This window comes from Buceros rhinoceros, unplaced genomic scaffold, assembly GCF_000710305.1.
Source record: "Buceros rhinoceros silvestris isolate BGI_N320 unplaced genomic scaffold, ASM71030v1 scaffold32240, whole genome shotgun sequence".
In the NCBI taxonomy this organism is placed as follows: Eukaryota; Metazoa; Chordata; class Aves; order Bucerotiformes; family Bucerotidae; genus Buceros; species Buceros rhinoceros.
In genome coordinates this window covers 35,961-49,116 of record NW_010390714.1, presented here as the reverse complement: position 1 = coordinate 49,116, position 13,156 = coordinate 35,961, and positions in this window count along the sequence as shown.

The window sequence follows — 13,156 nt, the reverse complement described above, 5'->3', positions numbered from 1 at the left end:
GCCAGCCGCAGCGGTACTGGAGAGCTGTTGCTGCTGCTGGAGTGGAGAGATGTGGCTGACATGTACAGCGTGCGCTGATCAGGAGGGATCTCGCTGTCACAGGCAGTGGTGGTGGGGTGTAGCCCTTCCACTGGGGAGGAAGGAATCAGTATCAAAATCAATAGCTCTTCTTCTCAGGAAGGGGAATTATCTACCTGGGGAGAAGCGGTTCCCTTGCAGCTGGTCGATCTTGGTAATCCATTATTGATGCTTCAGTTACAGGCCTGGCACTCCCAAAGGCCAGGCTGGTGTGAGAGCACATCCACTGTTTCCAAACATGCCACCCTGCAGCACCTTTGCTGTGACCAGGGGAGTTAACATGGCAATTCTTGTCAGCCTTTGCCTCTGGTTTCTCTCTGTCAAGGTCTCCAAGAAGCCTTATTCAACCTGCCATGATAAAATCCTGATACAAGGGCAAATACCAAGGCACAGCGCATCGTTTCTGTTATGCCAGAAGCCATCTCACACCCTCCTTCACCAAGGAAGACAAAGTCTGTGCAGTGCAGTGTCTTGGGCTGGTATCATCAAGCTGGACATCAAGCAAGGGGCAAATCTGCCAGCGCTGAACTGAACCGGCCACAAGCGGGGGGCAGGGTCACCCATGGGAGATGCTGCAGAAAAGGCAAGGCAGACTTTTAGCTGGATACACCTTAGGACTGATCCAGCTTCAGAAGAAAGGAGGAACGTTCTGAGATCTCCATCCAGCATCGTTTGCCAGAATTTGAGTTACTAAGTCCTCCCTCTACAAAAGCTGTGAACAAATCCCATCTCCATCATTTCATGAATTTTCTGAACCCTGTTCCTTCACAGGAGCATCTGCTCCAGGAAGCAGTGAGTGGATTCTGCCTGCGGAATTGGTGTAGGATGGGGAGACAATCTGAAGAGAGACACCAAACCCCTCCCGCCCCTTTTCCATGGAGTTATGGAGAACATAGATGAGAGCAAATTCCAGCAAACTACACAAGCACGGGGCCCCATCTCCAGTTCACCAGAGGAGCTGGTCACTTCTCCAATAGCTGCTCAGAAGCAGGCTTTCATCAACAGCGGAATACACTCAAGCCAGCATTTAAATTACTCACATCAGTGTCTCTGCTGCCCCCGTACCATGTCACGAGGTCACCTACTGCACATGTTAATGACCCCGAGGGTGAGGGAGTGCTTTCTGGTGTCTAGCCCACACTCCTCCTGATTCAGTCCCCGTGCACGCCCCAGGTTTTCGCCCTTGTCACTTATCTTATTCCGAATCCAAACACTGCCACACAATGCACTTGACCTTTGCCCTGGAGGGAACACGCTTGGGATGAGGGAAGAATTCACTCTTTATTCCTTTCTAATTCTTGTTGTTACTCTACCACCACCAACAAGTCCCCACTTACACAATAGAAACCAAGTCGTCTGTCCTCGCTAGTTCTGGGACTTTCGACAGGGGTTCCTCCTCCTGCCACCGACGGTCCAGCTTTTGCCCATGTCCAGTCTTCCTTTCTATATCTGTCCCAATTAATCCTTGTCACGAGGCGGCAGCAGCTGCAGAAGGGATGAGCCAGATGGGTTTTCCGCTCCTGCCCCCCTGGCTGTGGAGGACAAGAAGATGGCAGAGGTAGGTAGCTGCCTCTGCATGGCACAGTCCAGTGCAACTTCTTGATTTTTTGGGCTCTCCTGGGGCAGTTCATCTGCTGTGGATGTGTGGCCAGCGTAGGACGAGCTTCGGGCAGCAAACATGGCGCAAGGGTCACGCATCTACATGAGGCGTCCATCTAGCCAAACCGTGTTGAGACCTAAGGAGAAACAGCAGGTCCAGACGCTGCCAGCAAATGGCCGTTACATCCTGTTTCCTCAACAGTCCAGACTCCTCCTGCTTTACGGTACACACTTAACCGAGGAGCCGTGTTACCTGAGGTTTTGTTTCTGGTTGGGAGTTGATTCCGTCCCTCTAAGACACGAGCCACTCTTGGAAGGTGCCCCCATTTTTTGGTGTCTCTAGCAGGATCTCCAGGATGTCCTTCATGCTCTTCTTTAGGTCACACGCTGAGACGCAGTCATGTCAGTGACGCCAGCATTGCTGCTGCTCTGCGAGCTGGATGCTGTGATAATTAATATGCTCAAATCCCTGAAAACTGGCCCGGGAACTGAAGCTGAGAAGAATGTCTCAAGCTGGTTTTCCACCAGAGGTGGGTTCCCAGTATTCGAAATACAGACCGAGCTATGGGGGAAAGCAAAGATGTACAGAGGCTTTCCTCACACCCTTTATCTTTCATAAGCTTTTCAAAGTCCACTGAAACCTCCAGGTTTCCAGTGGGACCCTCCCTCCCTGATTTTGTGGGCAGAGCTGGATTAGACCAGCTTTCCCACAACGCACCCCACTCCCGAATTAGCAGTAATTTGTATGGATTCCACACACAGACCCCATCACTGACCCGTCTTTCCTCACTGTGTGCATCTTCGAAACCCACAGCGCTGGGGCACGAACCTGCTCTCAGAGGTCTCAGCTGTCCAGATGCAGAAGGCTGAGGTCAGGCTTGGCTCATCTTCCCAAGCCCCCAGCGCACCTTCAGACATTTGTCTGCTGTAGGTCGTGTTGCTATTAGCAGTTCCAGCGGGTAACTGGATTTCACCTCTTCCTGCTATTTGTGTTGATTTACCGCCTTGAGGTTGCACAAATGGGATAAAACTTACCGGTACCAAGAACGTCACAAATCCCAAGGGCTCAGATGACTCCAAAGAGCATCTTAACAAAAGGCAGAAGATTGAAGACAAGTCATTTGAAAAAAGCTCAACCCATGGAGACCATAGTCAGCTTGGTGAGCACAGGAAGAGCACAGCACTGCCGCAGCTCCTGAGATGGTGTCCAAGCGAAGCAGAGGTTGGGGAGGGAACTACCACGGGGATGTTTATAGGGAGCTCCTGCTGGGATTCACTTATCTCCACACCAGAAGGAGGGGTGGGCAGGAACGTGCCAAATATCAGCCCACACCTTGGGCCATTCCACCTGCACCGACCCAGCCGATGAAGAGCCTTGTGCACTCCCTCGCTTCTTAGTTGTCCATCACCTACATGGGATGTACCAAGGGAGACTCAGCTGGAGCCAAAACACTCAACCCTCTGGAAGACCAGTCCCTCTTTTCCCACAGAACAGCCTAAACATTATTCTTTGCCTACAAGCATTTATTCACCCTTTCTTTTTCTTTTTTTTTCCGTTCCTGTTGTGTTAACAGAGCATCTAATGTGACTAAATAGGACAACCTGCTCTCCCATCCCCATGAAAAATAAATGACGTGCTTTCTCTCCACTACCTTCCCCCGCCTCCTGGCACTTTTCCCACCAGGCAACTCTTGGACCTGTCCTCCTCTGGGGAGGTGCTTGGGAACCTCCCCCAACCACACCATGGCAGTGGGAGCCATTGGCTTGAGCCAGCAAAGCACCGTGGAGGCAGGAGTTTGGGGGAGTCTGAGGAGGGTGGGAGGAAGGACGAAGGGTGGGTGTGTGTATGTGGGGGTGGAATCTATGTGCAGAAAGCAGCCAAGTGGCAGCTTACCCTGTTAAATATTAATCATCTCTGCTTCTGCAATTTCGGCAATGCGTCTAGGCCCACCACTGCTGAATATTTCATTAACACCACTCGCTTCCAACAGCACTTCTTCCACTTTTCTTTCTCCCACAGACCCCTCTCCCATCCCTGCTCTCCAGCCCTTCCCCTACTGCTGCTGGTGTCAGCCATGGCCACGATGTCCGTCTTCTAGCTCCACATCCTTAACTGCCCAGGGGCGAGCACCAGCCCAGCCCTGCTCTGTCCACAGTCCACTGACCACTGTGGCTGTGTGGGGAGAGCAGCAAGGCCGTTCAGAGGAAGGAAGATCATCAACTCCACTGGGAGACAAATACAAGTGCGCATCAACAAGTCCCGTGCTAAATAATACATGAGGCAGGTCAGGGCGGAAATGCTGACTCTGGGCTGGGAGCCTTTTAAACCACGTCGTCTGTGTTTCTTCATCGCTGGCTTGTTCTGGGTGAGTACTTTGGGAGTGCAATGAAACGTGTGAGGGTGAGCTTCGTTGGGCCAGTGCAATTTTCACCTCCAGCTCCTAATTGCAGCTTCCTCCTGCCTGCTTCTGGCCACCGATGGAGAAGAGCCCCCACATGGTGTGCAAGGCATTGGGTGGCTGCAGCCGGCCAGGCCAGTGGCAGAAGACAGGGATAGCAGAAGGACTGTGCAGGAGATACAAGGGTCTGCCAGTGAAACCAAAGCAAGACAACGTGCTGGTGCTCTAATCCAGCCTTGATGGCTCAACTGTGCAGGTTCTCCCCAGGTGTTCTCAACTCCAGCTGCTAGTGTCTGCTTCTCCCTGGCTCCAAACCCTTCTTTTCCATCCCTTCTGCTCTCTTCCACTTTTCTGCATTCCCAAGCCTTACTCTTTTTCCTGTCTGTCATTACACTTTGAACCTAAACCAAATGAGTGAGTAGAAAGTTCAGGTGGACCTTTGAACATTGCACTTTTGAACTATCACCTCATCCCACTAAATTCAAGATTAAATGTTCATGATTACAAGGAGGTGGAGGAGACAAAGCAGGCTTGTCTGTGTTCAGACTACCTTTCCCCATGGTCCATGCCAGCACCTACCTCTCTGGAGGAGATTTCTTATGCTGATGGGGAGATCTGCAAGAGGTATGGACTCTCAGCCTCTTCCTCCACGAGGAGAAGGCCACAATGGGGTAGAACCACCGACTGATTTGGGTGGGAAAGGGCATTTGAAGTTCCTCCAGTCCAACTCCCCCGCAGGGAGCAGGGACATCTGCAACTCGAGCAGGTTGCTCAGAGCCCCAAAGTCCGAGCAGGTTGCTCAGAGCCCCAAAATCCAACCAGGATCCCTCCGTCCTCACTGAAACATCTGGATGCAAAGCATTCCAGTCTGAGCTGCTCCTCTACCCTCTTATCACCCTTTATAACGAGAAGAGATTGAAAAACAACCTGTGGCTTCTGACCTGTGCCAGACAAAAGATGGGCATCTACGGCAGCTTATGTGAGTCCCATTTCTCTCCCCTGGCTCAGATTGTCCAGCTTGGACCTGGGCATCTAATTCTCAGATATCTCACGAGAAGTGAGATAAAGCACCCCAAGATCCAGCCCGGGTGAAACGAGGCAAACGGTACCTCTTCTGGCTGAGATGCGTGCCCGGCTCTCTGCCCACTACAGCTGCCACGTGGTCTGAGACAGCTGGAAACAAAGGCAGCTAGTCACCGGGTTACTCGTGTTGACGTCACCGCTGATGCTGTACGACAGAGTCAGCTACTCACTTGCAGGAAGACACACGGACACCAGCCAGGGTTCATTGTTCCTTTTCCAGCGACACAAAGTGCAGACCCCAGGCAGGTTTTAACGTAGTTCTCTGTCAGGAGCAAACAAACCAGGTCTGGATCAAGAGCCGAGGGAACATCTCCAGCCAATGGTACGTTTGCTGCAAGGGAGGGTTTTCTCCACACATCTCATTGGGGGATCAAGATATTCCTTTTGCCTAACGTATGAAATAAATAGAGAAGTCACTTGAAGCTACCAACTGAGATAACTCCATCTGATTAACGCAGCCCGCTCGCTCTCCCCCTTTGTATTAAAAATTCACAAGGCTTCCCATCCCTCGTCTCAATTAAGCCACTTGTTTGTCAGGGTTATTTGTTGCGCGTTTTCATAAACATTTGATGAATTACATGCAAACATCTCGCTAATGTATTAACAAGGCTGAGGTTTTAATTACACCACACTCAGCAAAAGTGGGTCCAGGCTGCTCTGGTGAAGTTAATTGTGCTTCCTTGTGAATCTGGGCGCCGCAACGGGAATTTTCCTCTGGGGGAAATCCCACCAGGGGCTGCAGGGGCTGCCCACCCACCTCAACTTGCTGCAGGCAGCCAGCCGAGCATCGTGGGACTCAACCACTTCAAGAGCTTCGCTAGCCTTGGCTAAAAGGCTGTGGCTTCAGCTCAAGCATTGGTAGCAAGAAGAGGAGTTGGGAGTTGACACAAGCAGTTTTCCATTGGTTCTTATTCGTTATTTGTCACATGGAGATGATGCATTCAAGAGACTTCCAATGCAAGAGGAGAAGGGTTGTGCTTGGCCCACTCCCTTGAACTTCTCAGTTTATGGGGACAAGGAAAGTTTCACACCATCTACTACCAGGAACTGTCATGAGTGTCTGTCTCACAGCAAGCCCGGCTGGCAGCTCGGGTGAAGTTCCCAACACACGGGCAAGGGATAAGCTGCTGTCGAGGGCTGACAGGCCAAGAAGTGACCAAGAGAAGCCAGAACATGGGACAACAGGCTGGCCATGGCATCACAGCTCATGTATCTCAGAGTATCCAGACCATCCAGATCTGGTGCTGCCACACTCTTCCTTATTTCACCCCTCAGTACCTTGATGTGAACCTGCAGTTCCCAAGATGGGTCTAGGAGCAGTTCCTACCCTCGAGGAAGGTTAGAGGCATGATAAGCCCATCCTCTCCCACAATCCCATTACCACTGCCCCATGTTACTGGACAAGGAGAGGGTGAGCAGTGAACTGTCCTCCCGTTACCTCTGCGGCTTCATCCATCCATGGCCTTCCACAGCGTAGGTCAGGGCTTGCACCATAACTTGCAAGCAGCTGGATTTTCTCGTGATCTGTTTGCTGAGGCAGGATTTGTCCCCATCCCTTCCTCCCGGCACAGACAAGCAAAGTATAGGGACAGCCGTGTGAAGGACCTATGTGGCTGTACCACCACGGAGTTCCAGATCACCATAAATCCCTCACTTCTTGGTGGTGTTGAAAGCATCGTGGAGGTTAACTCACCAGTTTGCAGCAACCAGCTCTTCAGCGCAGGCAAAGGGCATTTGGGTCAAGCCAACGGGCTGTCCGAGGTTATGGAGCCCCCAGTTACTGCTCCCAGCTTTGATCACTCTGGGCCAGAAGAGAGGCAGGCTCTGGGTCACAGGTAGTCTTTGGAAGGTTTAACAGACCTTGTGTCAAGGAGCGATCACCTCATCACCTGCTATAGGAGACAACAAGCTCTTACTTCACCTTTTCCCTGGTAGACGTAACTTGAGCAAGGAGGAAGAAGGGGAGGGGGACCCCCGGAGCAACGCAGTCTGGGCAATGACTGGAGGTTCCCACAAGAGAGGGCTTCACCCTCAGCTCCTAGGTCAGACCCTTTCCTTAACCAACCTCACGAGGAACTCCCGCACAAACCTTTCCTTGCGCTGTTTCTCCTCCTTTCCGTGCCGGGCAGCACTTCTGGCTTCGATGGCTCTCTCCAAATACTCATCACCGCCCATGCTGCAGCTCTTCATTAAAGGTTTCAGCACCTACTCAGCTCTGCTGGGACCTGGGCTCCTTGAGCACCTCTGCACTGAAGCTTTTCCTTCTCAAAAAGCCTGAGCCAAAACAGAAACATTTCTGCAAAATCACTTGATTTTGAGTTCCGCTGGGTTTAGAATATTTCACTGCCAAAAGCAATTTAGAAATCCCTGGAAGCCCACTTGCAAATTGACTGTTACCTTTGGTCTCATACTTCTGACAGCATTATTTGTTTGATAGAACTCCTTGGTGCGTCTGTCGGAGCAGCGTGCAGCCCGTCACTTGTTCGTGCTAGTGACACGACATGACGTATTGGGGCCGGGTGGCCAGCTCTATTATTTCTTCTATTTTAAATGTTATTTTAAAGCTTCTGATGTGATTTTCTGTTCTGTTCATCCTACAAATTGCAGCATTTGACTCCCTTCTTTTAGCTGGGCAACGATCTCAGGCGTTTTCCTCACACTCAGCTGCTGCCCTAATGAGTGCTGAGCCCTTATCGCAAGTATTAGAACATCAAACTGCTTCATTAGGCCAGCGGATGTTACTGCTTTGATTAATAACAGCAAGCGGGCATGTAACACTAATTACGGCCTTAGCTGTTCATTATTGTGTCATTATTTTGTGACACGCACCCAATAATGGGTCTTGCATGATGCTCTAGGCATCCCTCGCTGCTCCTGCAGATCGGTCACGACGTGCGTTTAATTCCATTAAACAGAAGGAGCAAAGTTTTAATGGGGCTTTAGACAAAATTAATGGGGAATAAATTGTTTCAAGACTCGTATTCTGAGGACAAGAATTCCCCCGTTCTGGGGAAAACCAAGCTTCCACATGCCCGACTTTCCCCACCACAGGACATTGAGTTCTAAGGTGATGTCACCAGTTTCACCACTCGATGGTCAGAGGGATGGCGACCTAGGTGGAGAGGGGCAGAACTGGTCCCGCCTGGGCCTGTCGCTCCCTACCGAGGGCGACAGCTTCTGTCTAGGCGTGAGCTGGGTTTTTCCTTCCTGCTCCCCAAGCACACCCGTGGCAGCCAGCGAATGCAAATCATGGCTATGGCGTTAATATTCTCCTTACATTTAAATCTAAGGGGCTTTTTTCATATTCAGAATCAAAAGCTCTTCACCACCACTAGGGGTTTTTTTTATAATTTTTTTTTTTTAATAAAGCACCCCTGCCTCCCAGTCCCCTCTTCGTCCTCCTCCTCCTCTATTTTTTTATTTTATTATTTTATTTTAAGCCAGGCTAAACCACCAGGGAAGGGCCATGCTGACAAACAGATGCCACTCACAGAGGACCTTCGCATCATTAGGCAATGGTGAACTTTGCACTCCTGATTTGGAGGCTGTGTTCGCAGGAGAGGAGGAGGAGGAGGAGACGGCAGCAGGGATGAGGCCAGGGTGGAGGGAACTTGACGGGGCCTCTCTGGTGAATTGCTGGCCTGCCCAGCACGGGAATGCTCAGGACTTCAAATCGGCTCCAGCCACTTTGAAGCTCCTCTCTCTTAATCTCTCTCTCTCTTTCTGTACCTCTCTCCGTCTTTTTTCCCCCCTTGCCTCTATGAATCATTCATGTCTTTTTTTCCCCCCCCAGAGGTTCCTTTAGAGAAAAAAAAAAAAAAAAGAAGAAAAAAGGGAGAAAAAGAAAGAAATGCCCACACCCGCTCACACAAAGCCCTGCCTGTGTTTATGTTCTTATTGCTCTGTGTAGCTTATTATCACCAATGTTGAACAAATTACTTACACGCTGTCTGCGAGGCGCCGCGTCCCTCGGAGCGATGCTGGCGATGGGGCCGACTATTTTGTTTTAAATGTTAATGTAGAGCGGGGCACCGCGTTCGACATAAAAACACGCGGTGGATCCTATTTACTGTCCCCGGAGCTGCCAGACGCAGTGATGAACTTGCCCATGTGTTTGCCAAAGCTGAGGAGCCAGAGGCGAGTTCACGGCAGCGGCCCCGGCTGGGTGGGAAAAGGGCTTTTTGCTCTGTGGAGGTTCCGCCATCCCTATGGGAAGGGTTCGGAAAGGGGAGTTCCCGCCCGAGCACCCAAACACGGCAATTCCCAGAGCTGAAGACGAGACTCTCTGACTGGCAGAACATACCTGTGCTCCCAAACCGACCCAGGAAGGGGTCGGTCCTGCGTTTGTGGATCCACCCACGTGCACTCTTGGACTTTGCTGAAGAGAACGGTTGAAGCCTCCTTGCCCGTGGGAGCAGTCGCTGGCCTGGGCCACCCCAGATGCCGCTTGGATCTCGTCTTGGAGAGCAGAAGTCCTGGACTTGCAAGAGATGCCAACACAACACAGGTTTGACTCCTGGAGCACAGCTCAAGTCCTCAAAGCAAAAGGATGCCCAGGGGGACTGCCTCTCATCTGGAAAGTGGGGAAACTGAGGCACGAAGGATGGCTGTGGGTTGCTTGGCACCACCCAGCTGGCTAGTGGGGATGGGAAGAGAGTCCGCTCTGGAGCTGGTGGTGTCCTTGGCGGTGCTGCGAGGTCAGGAACGGGGCTTCGCTGCCTTTGGAAGGACATGCAGGGCGGATTCCAGCTTGCCTTCGCTCCTGGATGGCCTGAGGAGATTGACGTGGGGTTAATGCCATTGGATGGGGATTTTGAAATGCAGGGGCCTTTGTGCAGCGCATGTTTCCCCCCGACACCTGGACTTGGCAGCAATTAGCTCCTGATGCACTTTGCATCCAGCTAACTTTGGGATTTCAGCCTCTGCAGCGCAGGAAGCTTTGTAGGTATTTGCTTAATGATGTCTCTGAAGGCGGAAAAGCGCATTTGCTGTCACCATGTGCCTCCCAGTCACTGCCAGCAGCCCCAAGGGCTGGCTGGTGCAATCCCATTTCTAGACTGGAGCCCAGTCTAGGTTAAGTGGTTTATCTATCTTGACACAGGGAATCTCTGGATGGGCTGAGACTTGATCCTGCATCCCCCACCCCAAGCCCACCTCTCGGTCGTATTTCTAGACCACATCCTGGGAGAGACCAGAGGAGGCCACGCACACCATCAGACATGGAGGAGGCTCTTCCAGCCCTCCTGCAAACGTCACCAAGAGATAAAATCTTCGAGTAACACAGTTTGCCCCGCTCAGGCAGGGACTCCTGCGTTCCCACTTGCAGTTCAGACCTCAAAAGCAAAATCTTCCCCCAGCCCAGCAGAGCCAGCGCCGCAGGCAGAGCTTCTATCAGATGAGATATATGACCTATTTAATATGTAAAAAACAAACAGCTTTGGTATTAATAATGAATATTTAGGGCTCACTCCAGCTGTTCGTGTGTGGCTCTGCAGTACACTGCTTACCACTGGGTGTGCTTCCCAGAAAAATATTTCTAATGATGTGGTTGGTGCTTTGTCCATCCCCAATGTCTTTAGTCCATCTTTTTTTTTTTTACATGTAACCTCATACACTTTAAGAAGCATAGGGCAATGAGAGTCAACAGGCAAAACGCAAGAGACCACCCCCCTCACCCTCCAGCTGTGCCTACGTCACCGCCTCCTCTCGTTGGCTGATTGAGACCCTCAATCCCCAGCACCAGATCCCAGCTCACCAGCCTGGAGGAGCCAATCCGGGGACGATTCACCCGGCGGCAGATTTAATTAAACCTGGCAGCAGATTTAATTAAACCCAAGGCAGGGCTTTCCCACACCACATGCACGACAGCTGGGTGCCTCTGTCACGGGGCGTGAGGAAGTCACGAGCAGAGCGAGCGTGTTTGGGGCAGAGGACTGTAACATCCCAACAAACCCACCAGCAGCTGGAAAAACGGCAGGAGAAACATTGCCTCTAAGCACACACTTCTCTTCCCCTCTCCTCTACATTGCTGTGACCTACAGTGGACACAGGGAGACATCTGTGGGGACACCCACACCAGGGCCATGAAAGGATTGGGGACAGGCCACCTACACTGCCTAGGGACAGGCCAGGAGAGCTTAGCTGAGCAGACCCTGCTTCTGGAGCAGGGCACAGCTCCTGTCTGGTGCAGGTGAGGCTTCTCTCCTTCCTGGAGAGAGAGGACAAAGTCATTTACTGACAACCTGGAGCCTGCACTAGCTACTGGCATGTCCCCAGCCTCTCCCAGGTTCTCACCAGCAACCTGCGCGCTGTCAGCCTGTAACGCAGCATCCAGAGCTTTCCTCCAATGCTTTTCCCCTTCTCCAGCACCTTCTCAGGGGGCCTGAGATGGTCAGCCTGGAGCTGTGTGACCCCATGCACTGCCACGGTAAAGCCTGGGGCCAGGAACCCCTTTCCCACCTTTCTCCAGAGCAGAGGCACCACCTCCCAGCCTGCCCATCCCTGGAGCGGGCTCAGCATCCTGTACAGGCCCTGCCTGGGAGCCCCACGGCTGGGCTCCTGCTGGCAGAAGATGCTCTACCCGCATCTCACCATCTAATTTCCCAACCGAGCTAGACCAATCGCTGGGAGCACCAGCTCTCCCGCAGCCCATAGAGCATCACCCCAGTGCTCCTAACCCCTGCCCTCCCCGTGGTGCAGGGGTGCATCCACCCCCAGCCCCAGCCATCTGCTCCGACTGCTGGGCATGGTGGAGGAGGGCGGGATGGACAAACACCTCCCGCCGAGCTGCTTCGGGCATGGCCGGCTGCGGGGCCCCGGCAGAGCAGAGGGCACCAACTGCAGAGCTGGCTCCAGCCGCAGACACCCAGTGGGGCCAGGAGAACAAAGGTGCTGTTTGTCCTCACCCCAGTCATCAATAGCAAAGGGGTTTTCCCCGGAGCCTGGAAGGAAAGGTGTTGGGGTGCTGGGCTGGACACCCTCAGCGTTAGGGAGTCACCACCTTCCCCAGCCCTTCGCCCTCCCCGTCACCTAGAAGGACATTTGGGGACAATGGGGGCTTGGCTCCTGTTGGAGCTGGCACTGGATTAAGAGAAACTCCTTTTCCTAGCGTCACCACACGCAAGCTGGGCACTTACCTCCACAGGGCGCCTTTGGGGAGAGACCCCGCTGCGGGAATGGCCCCCACGCCTTGGGAGGGGACACTGGCCTGGGGGAGAGAACACACAAGGGTTAAACACCACACTCCGGGGGAAGCTCCTAAAACTCTGCAGAGCCTGAACGGCTCGTGGAGAACCATCAGATCTTCCCCGGCTATCGGGGATCTTCCCTTCCCCTGGCCGCTGCCCAGCTCGTTAGCTCGGAGCAGGCAGCCTCAGGTGTCCCCATTCTTAGACCCTGGGTGACCAGTCTGACTAAAGGCCACCCACCTGATGGACCGCCAGGCTGGTGCCAAACCCTGCCAAGAGCCAGCATTGCTGGGGGGACCCGGGGTCCAGCACCCAGCAAGGAAAAGAGGAGTGTGAGCCGTCAGCAGGGTTTCCTGCCAAAACCCTGCAGTGCTCAGATGCCCTTATTTTGTGCAGAACCAGAGCGGACTGGTAGATGCTTTTGGCAATTTGATTTGAAAAAGAGAAAAAAAAGAAGGGAATAGGCTGAAAGGAGCTTTGGTGTCTCAAAGCAGAACAGCGTTGGTTTAGACCGCGCCTAAGCCCCACATCCCAGTTCGCTGAACTTTCAGGCAAGTAACATTCAGACCACCTGCCCTTTTCCCAGGCAATTCATTTCTACCCTTTGTGCCTCAGTTTCCCCACCCACCAGAGATTGCCCCCACTGGGGTCTCCTTTTGCTTTGAGATCCTGAGGAACACCCGATGAGGCTCTCACAGTGCTTCCATCAGCACGCCGTGCTCTTTGCGTGGCTCTGGGCTGCCCAGTCTGCCCTGCACAGGCTCACGGGCAGCCCAGTGGCCTCCAGCTTTGCTCACCCGTTGCCTTGTC